Source organism: Pteropus vampyrus, unplaced genomic scaffold (assembly GCF_000151845.1).
Source record: "Pteropus vampyrus isolate Shadow unplaced genomic scaffold, Pvam_2.0 Scaffold107, whole genome shotgun sequence".
In the NCBI taxonomy this organism is placed as follows: Eukaryota; Metazoa; Chordata; class Mammalia; order Chiroptera; family Pteropodidae; genus Pteropus; species Pteropus vampyrus.
The window spans coordinates 3599444-3607603 of NW_011888888.1; the positions used below are offsets into that span (position 1 = coordinate 3599444).

General features: G+C 36.1%; 1 long non-coding RNA gene across 1 annotated transcript in view; it reads right to left on the bottom strand.

Annotated features, from left to right (window-relative positions):
* Positions 1 to 7435, bottom strand: part of LOC111743097 — a 15389-nt gene extending 7954 nt beyond the window's left edge. Inside the window, exons 1-2 of the long non-coding RNA XR_002781577.1 lie at positions 7425 to 7435; positions 4302 to 4303 (exon numbers count right to left, since the gene is read on the bottom strand). This is a non-coding gene — a long non-coding RNA (uncharacterized LOC111743097). The remainder of the gene's footprint in view (positions 1 to 4301; positions 4304 to 7424) is intronic.
* Between the last annotated feature and the right edge of the window lie 725 nt (positions 7436 to 8160).

Here is an 8160-nt window from a genome sequence, read left to right on the forward strand (position 1 = left end):
AATTAAAAATAAATCTACTTTCCCCAGAGACATCAGTTATATAAGTAAGAAACCTTCACTACCTTCTTGGCGTCTGTGTTGCATCATCAGTCTCGACATCCAAATCAAATCTTGGGTAGGGGTCGCTCTTGTTTTTGTAGAGTGACCATAACCTTGACTATTTTCTTCTGCCCCATTTTCTTTGTCTTTATAGGCAATCGTTTTTTAATTCTTTGTTGCGTTTTAGTAGAAATTTTGGAAAGAAAGTGAATAAAAGGCTATCGTCAATTTATTCTACTAATGCAGAAATCTCACCATCGTTTTCAAACTTAATCCTTAAAATCATACTTGACTCTCACTTCTCCTTTTTCCCCATATCTAAGCTTTGTTGGCTTTTTCTTTCTTGGTATCTCTATGGTGTTGTTTCTTCACTGGCACTTTATCCTGATTCATGTCTTTATTAACACAATTTAAAAATGGAATTCTCTCTGCCTCAGCTTCAGCTGAAGTCCAAAGGCTAAAAACAAACCATAGGTGGTATTTTCTGTCATGTTCTTAAGTGAGTTACAAAGACAATTATGCAGGAAATTCAATGGAGATGGCTCAAAATCTAGTTTTATCATATAAGAAGATATATGGGCTGATTTTGAAGAGGTGATTCTGATGTCATTTTAAAATGGGCCCCACTCAAGTGGGCTTCTTGTAGCTGCCCTGCTCTGAATGGGAGGAGGCCTGCAGAGTACTGTGTGATATAGGAGCTAAGGGGCCATGCAAGTAGCTAGCTGGCGGAATGGCTTTGCCCTCATTTAAGTAGTTGCAATTAGTTGTTCTCAGAAGGAGGATCTTCAAAAAACCTAAGACAGCACAACATGATAAAAACAGTTAGCATACTTGCCAGAGTATACTAACATCAAAATATGACTGTTCTAGCAAGATCATTTTTACACCTTATGTCTCTTCCATCTGGTCAATTTTGTTACCCACCAGCATTTAGTGGGGCCTTTTTAAGTGACTCGTATTCTGGCTTCCTGACACAGGACCCATACTCAACGCATAGGAAATATACACCTCTGGGGAGCCTGCTTGATCTAACAGTGGTCACTTCTGTGAACTCTACTGTCAGCAGGTGATCCAGGCAGAGACTTTCACTTTCACTCTTCTCCAATACAGAGTCAAAACAGGCCCTTTGCCCACTGAATTCCATGGACCACATATTAAGTTATTAAAATGATCTCCTTAAGTCCCTGTGTGATCATGGAGAGAAAATGCTTAAGTATTCCAAATTATTTCTCAAAATAAATCCCTACCTTGGTGCCTAAAATGTCTTTCTACTGAGGTAGCCTGGCCTCTGTTAGGAAGCCTTCTTTTATTGGGTAGGCATGTTTTTTAAGTGATCCTCAGGTCTCTTTTCTTCTTCAATCTCAACCATTTTACACATTTGAGATAAGTGTTAGGCTGATGATCACAAAACCAGCCTTTGAGATACCTCCTTGGCAATTTTTACATAAAGATCTACTCTCTCACTTGGAAACCTGGGGGTAGTTACTAAAAACGATATTCTCAGCCTTTTAGACTTAATTGAAATAAAATTAGTCTAATTTTAACATTGTGTTACATTTTTTGTTGATTATTCTATCTATTCTCTACCTTTCAGTTTAGAAACAAGTTTGTATATGTTAAGTGATGAGAAAGAGGGAGAAAAAAAAACAGCAGAGAGAAAATGAGCTACTAATGAGGCTAATATAAATGTATATTTCATAAAACCTGTATAATCACTATAGAAGAGCCAGATTTAAAACACTGAGCCTTACCACAATCAAGATCATAGCATTTATTTTACATATTTATTTAATTTTATCTCCTTTCATTAGATTGTAAGCTCCACAAGGGTAGTTTTTTGTTCTTGTTTTTGTTTTGTGTTTTTATTTTGTATTTTTGTTTTTCACTAATGTAGCACTAGCACCTGAACCTTTGCATGATGCAATGCATATGTTTAAAAACTATTTATTGAATAGAGAAAGAATAAATGAATGTGTTTATACAAGATTCTTTCTTTTGTGGTTGATATACATATCTTTATTGAGTATGTGTATTGCAAATATGTTCTCTGTTTGATGTTTGTTTTTCCACATTGTTTGGGAATCTTTGTCATAATTTTTTTTAATTCAATTGTATCAAGGTAAATTTTACATAAAATATAATCCATCAATTTTAAGTGTACAATCTGATGAGTTTAAAATTGTATGTTATTGTATAGTCATCACCACAATTATGGTATAGAATATTTTCTTCATTCTAAAAAAGTGCCCTTGACCCCACTGCAATCAATCTCCTAATCCCTGTCCTCTTTTTGAATATGGTTCTTGTAATTTTCCATTGATTTTAATCATAAGACATTGTAGATGCCCTAAGGAATTTCCTGTATTCCATATAAACTCTTTCTTACATTCACATTCACTGTGTACTAGCAACCCAATTTCTCCTTTGTAATCATGGTTAAATCATTCTAGTTAGTATAGTAACTCTCTTTTTTGCCTGTTGATCCAAAATTGGCTGAGTGGCAGTCGTAACTTCCAGTTCAATGGAATTATTGTTGTGTCTCTTGGTGGAGGGATTCCTCCTTTTAGAACTAATACATCTAGGCCAGCAGAGCCTAAGGTAATGGAAATAAGAAGCAAAATCTTTGCTAGTAGAACACTAGTGAGTTTTGGTATTTCCATTTGCACCCCTTGATTCCTGGATCCATGAATCTTGACTATGATAGGAAGAGCAGCGTATATTGAATACTGAGTACAGCACACTAAGCACCCTAGAAGATATTTCTCAGCTCCACAAGGTTTTGCCACCTAGCTGGCACTGTAATTGAGTCTTCAAAAGGCTATTCTATTAAGCCAACTGTTTCAGGATTATGGATAACATGGTAAAACTAGCAAATTCCATGAGCATGTACCTTTTTACTATAAAGTGAGTTTAGAAGCAATGTTATGTGGGATACTATGATGGTAGATAAGGAATTCGGCATAACCAAAGACTATAATTTTAGGAAAAATATTGCATGCAAGGAAGGCAAAATCATATCCCGAGAGTCTACTTCAGTAATAACAAAGCACTACCCATTCTATAATGGAAGCATTTCAATGTAATCAACCTGACAACGGGTAGCTGGCTGTTTATCCAAGGGAACAGTGCTGTAATGAGAATTCAGTGTTGATCTCAGATGTTGACAGATTGGGCACTTAGTGATGGTCGTAGCCAGGTCAGTCTTGTAAGGAGAAGTTCCTGTTGATTAACTCTTGGATAATTTCCATTCCTGCTTAAAGGACTGCTTTGTTCATGAGTCCATTGGGAAACAACAGGAATGAGTGGGAAAAGAAACAGGCTAATATCCAAAAACAAGTCACCTTATTTGATTATTAAAATCCTCCACTCTTGATGTCACCCTTTGGCAGTAAACAGAAGCAAAATTTGTCACCTCAAAAGGTGTTTCTTTTGAATGAGGATTATTTTAGGTTGATTATTTTTAAGAAGAAGAATATTCAGGAAGTATTTCTTTTTGCCTCCCCCTTAATTGCCTAAAAATAATTTAGATAAAGGGCTTATATCAGGAAGAGAGTTATCATGAGAAATAACTACAAAGAATATAAGCTAGGTATAGTAAATGGGGGGAAATGTACCAAAACTTATTTGTCCATATTCCTCTCTGTGTTTCTTTGTCTCTGCATGGCAAACATTTGTTTATTAAACATTTTCTCTTCCATCTTCCTATGTATTGTTTTCCTTCTCTTTGAAGTTACAGACCCATACTTCCTTCTCCTTACCACAGGATGGCATATAAGCCTCAAATGCCTGACTGCCTTTGGGCCTCATGTTCTTATAGAGCCCTTCTATGTACAAAGTTAAATTTGTTTTTTTCTCCTGTTAGTTTGTCTTATGTTAATTTGATTAGTAGACCAGCCAGAGAAAGTAGAAGGGTAGAGTAAAACTCTTCCTCTCCTACAGTGGGAATTTATAAGGAACTTAAATGTCTTCATGTTCTTTGCAAACTTAGAGAAGTCTGTCTGTATGCCTCTTTGCCAGACATCCTTCTCACTAATTTCTGAATCATATTTTTTTCCAAATCTTTTATCATATAGCCAAACTTTGAACACAACTCATGAATCATTTTAGACCCTTATATCTGGCTATTTCTCCTTCCAGTCAAAATAAATAACCACGTGTACTGCTCAAAATTCTGTCCACTGGAAGAATTTCCCTTTACCACTGTCCTTTAAGGTTGTCCCAGATAGGGCCTGTAGTGCTGCAGCTGTCCACGTTTAGGTCACGTCTGTATATTGTGCAGAACCATCTGTTAATCAAGTCTGAGTTTTCACTTTCTTAGTCAGCTGGTTGCAAGAAATGTATCATGAAGAATTTTCTCTTTTGGGCATTTTATTAATCTAATTAGAATATTTCTTACCACAGAGAAAATGCTTTATTCTAAATTTAACCATATTATTTTGTAAACCAAAATGAATTTTAGACTGTAATAAAGAATAAAAAGCATTTATTTGAGTAAAAGGAACTGCAACCAGGAAGACACAGATTCAAGTAGCAATCTAAACTGTTTTCTGCTAAGACAAAGGGAGGCCATCTTTTGCAGAAAATTTCCTCAGTTTTATGCAAGTGAGGTTTCCAAATTGCAGAGTTTTGATTTGACAGAGCAGGTCTCAATCTATTGATCAAAAGACAAAACTAGTGCTTCCTTGCAGTGGTTGACTCAAATGACATTAACAAGCCGGGCATAGTGAGGGAAGCTGGGATGCTGATAGTTCAATCTGAAGTTCTTTCTAGTACAGAGAATACTGAGAAGCCCCTATCAGCAAATGGATGCTAGGCTCTTATTTACAAAAGTTGGCCCCTCCATTGACCATGGGGAGCCTATCGTCTATCTCAGCAGATAAATTCCTTCTCGGAGCTCATATCAAGTAAATCTTCCTTCTCAGAGTCCACAACTCTCAAACGCATTTTTAGGCACATTTAATTATACCTTGATAGATAATAAACTTTAGTACTAAATAAATTTAATTAGAACAGGGTTTCTCAGCAGCAACACTATTGACATGACATGGCAGACAGTTCTTTGTGTTGTGGGATATCTTGTGCATTGGAAGATGTTTAGCTTCATCCTTGGTCTACTCACTACTTGCTTGTAACATTCCTCTCAGTGTGTGACAATTAAAAATGTCAGGCATTGCCAAATATCCCCTGTAAGACAGAATAATCTAGAATGAGAACCACAGAACTAGAACTATAAGTTGCCTTACTATTATGCATAGTATTGAATATAAAATGTACATTTTTTAATCATTTAAATGTTAATTGAAAAGTGGGAAGACAAAAGCAAAAACTTAGGTTTTGCAATGCGTTTTGTCTTGTAAAAAATGTAATTCATATTTCTTTTTGCACTTAAACATTCAAATCGATTCTCCTGGTATGAAAGGACACACAATGTGTAATGATGGGCTTTAAATTCTCTTACGAAACTTGAATTTGGTAGGAAAAACAATGTCTTTTAATTCTAACCATGTTATCATTAAGTTATTAATTAAGGGTTGTTATATTTTAATTTAGATATTTGAAGGATGAAATGAAAATATAAATCATATACCACTTTATGATTACTTATTTATGTACCTTGGACTGAAAACTTCTTGGAGGCAAAAAAATAATACTTTACTCTTTGTTCCTTGAGATTAAAATCTGCCTTGTTTGTAACCAATATTAAATGATCAGTAAATGCTCTTGAATGAAATAATAAAAAAAAGACATACTTGTTTTTGTATACTAGATAAGTAAAAACTTGTTCTATACACTAAATAAGTAAAAACAGTACAAATTTCTGTAGTGAGAATGAGTTAATGACTTAGTCACTTATGTCAATAATCTCTTTTTTTTGCTTTTGCTGCTTTTTTAAATAACATTTTTTATTTTTCAATTACAGTTCGCATACAATTATATTAGTTTCAGGTGTACAACGTACTGATTGGGCATCTATTTATCTCACGAAGTGATCACCCAAATAAATCTATTACCTACCTGACACTGTACATAGTTATTACAATATTATTGATATTTCTTATGCTATCCTTTATACCTCCATGACTATTTTGTAACTACCATTTTGTACTTCTTAATTCCTGCCCTACTTTTCACCACCCTCCCCACAAACCTCCCTCTTATCTGGTAACCCTTAAAATGTTTTCTATATCGATGAGTTTGTTTCTTTTTTTTGCTCTTGTTTATTTTGTTCTTTAAATTCCACATGTACGTAAAATCATATGGCATTTGTCTTTCTTTAACTGACTTACTCCACTCAGTACAATATCCTCTAGGTCTATCATGACATATCTTTTTCCATCTCCTTACTTTCAGTCCTTGTGTGTCATTTAATCTGAAGTGAGTCTCTTGTAGGCAGCATATATAAGGATCATGTTTTCTTATCCATTCAGCTACTCTATCTTTTTATTGGAGCATTTAATTCTTTTTCATTTGAAGTACTTGTTAATAGATACATAGTTACTGCCATTCTTTATTCATATTTTTGATACATATTTTTTCCTTCTTAAAGAAGTCCCTCCAGTCATTATTTCCTGTAATAATGACTCGGTGGTGCTGAACTCTTAGCGTTTTTTTGTTTTTGTTTTTGTTTTTGTTTTTGTTTTTGTTTTCTTTTTGTCTGGGAAGCTCTTCATCTGTCCTTCAATTCTAAATGAAATATTTGCTAGGTAAAGTAATCTTGGTTGTAGGTCCTGGTTTTTCATCACTTTGAAAATTTTGTGCCAAGCCCTCCTGGACTGCAAAGTTTCTGTTGAGAAATTGGCTGACAGTCTTATAGGAGCTTCCTTATAGGTAATTAATTGCTTTTCTCTTGCTTCTTTTAAGATTCTCTCTTTGTATTTAAACTTTGGCATTTTAATTATGATGTTTCTTGGTGCGGGCCTCTTTGGATTCATTTTGTTTGAGATTCTGCGCTTCCTGGGCTTGTATGTCTGTTTCCTTCACCGGGTAGGAAAGTTTTCAATTATTATTTTTTGAAATAGATTTTCAATTTTTGTTCTCTCTATTCTCCTACTGGAACCCCTATGATGCAAATATAGGTACTCTTGATGTTGTCCCAGAGTCTCTTTAAACTATTTATTTTTTTGGATTCTTTTTTCTTGTTGCTATTCTGACTGGGTGTGCTCCATGACTCCATCCTCTAAATCACTGATTCTATCCTCCGCTTCAACCACTCTGTTGATTCCCTCTAATGTACTCTTGATCTCAGATAGTCTTCATTTCTGACTGGTTCTCTTTTACGTTTTCCATCTCCAGTTTTGTTCTCTATCTCTTTGTTAAAGTTCTCACTGAGTTCATCTACTCTTCCTCTAAGATCCTTGAGCATCCCTATAAACGGTGTTTTGGACTCTGCATCTGTTAGATTGCTTGTCTCCACTTTGCTTAGTTCTTTTTTGGAGCATTGTTCTGTTCCTTCATGTGGGATGTGTTTGTATCCCTATTTTTGGCTGCTTACTTATGTTTTTTCTATGTATTTGGCTGCTTACTTATGTTTTTTCTATATAAGGCTCCTAAGTCTCTTGGTCTTAGTAGAGTGGCTTTATGTAGTAGGTGTCCTGTAGGGCCCAGTGGCACAGCCTTCCCTGGTCAACTGAGCAAAGTGCTCAGGATGTGTCCCTTGTGTGAGTTGTGTGTGCCCTCCTGATTTAGTTGAGCCTTGGTTGTTGTTTGCACTTCGATAGGAGGGATTGACCCTGGGGCTGATTGGTTATGAGGATTAGCTAGTGAGGGGCTGATCTTATGGAGCAGGTTTCATTTTAGCAGGATTCTAGTGCCTGCCTAGTTTGCCCTTTTGATGTGTTCTCAGATACAGCCCTAGGTGGTGCTCCCTCTCCATTTCCGATTGAAGCAGGCCATTGGGTATGCTGGCCCAAGGGCCTCCCAGGAGGAGCCAAGTTCAACCACAGCCTTTGCACTTCTGGGGCCACCTGGTAAGAGTCACCAAGCAATCTACAGATGGCTGCCACCTGTGCTGGGTTTATGAGAGGTGAGGCCAGAAACCGAGGCTGGCAGCCACTAATGCCAGGCTTGGGGATGCTCAGCAAGAGGTATGGGGCACGCCAAGCTTAGATGCTACTTCTTTGG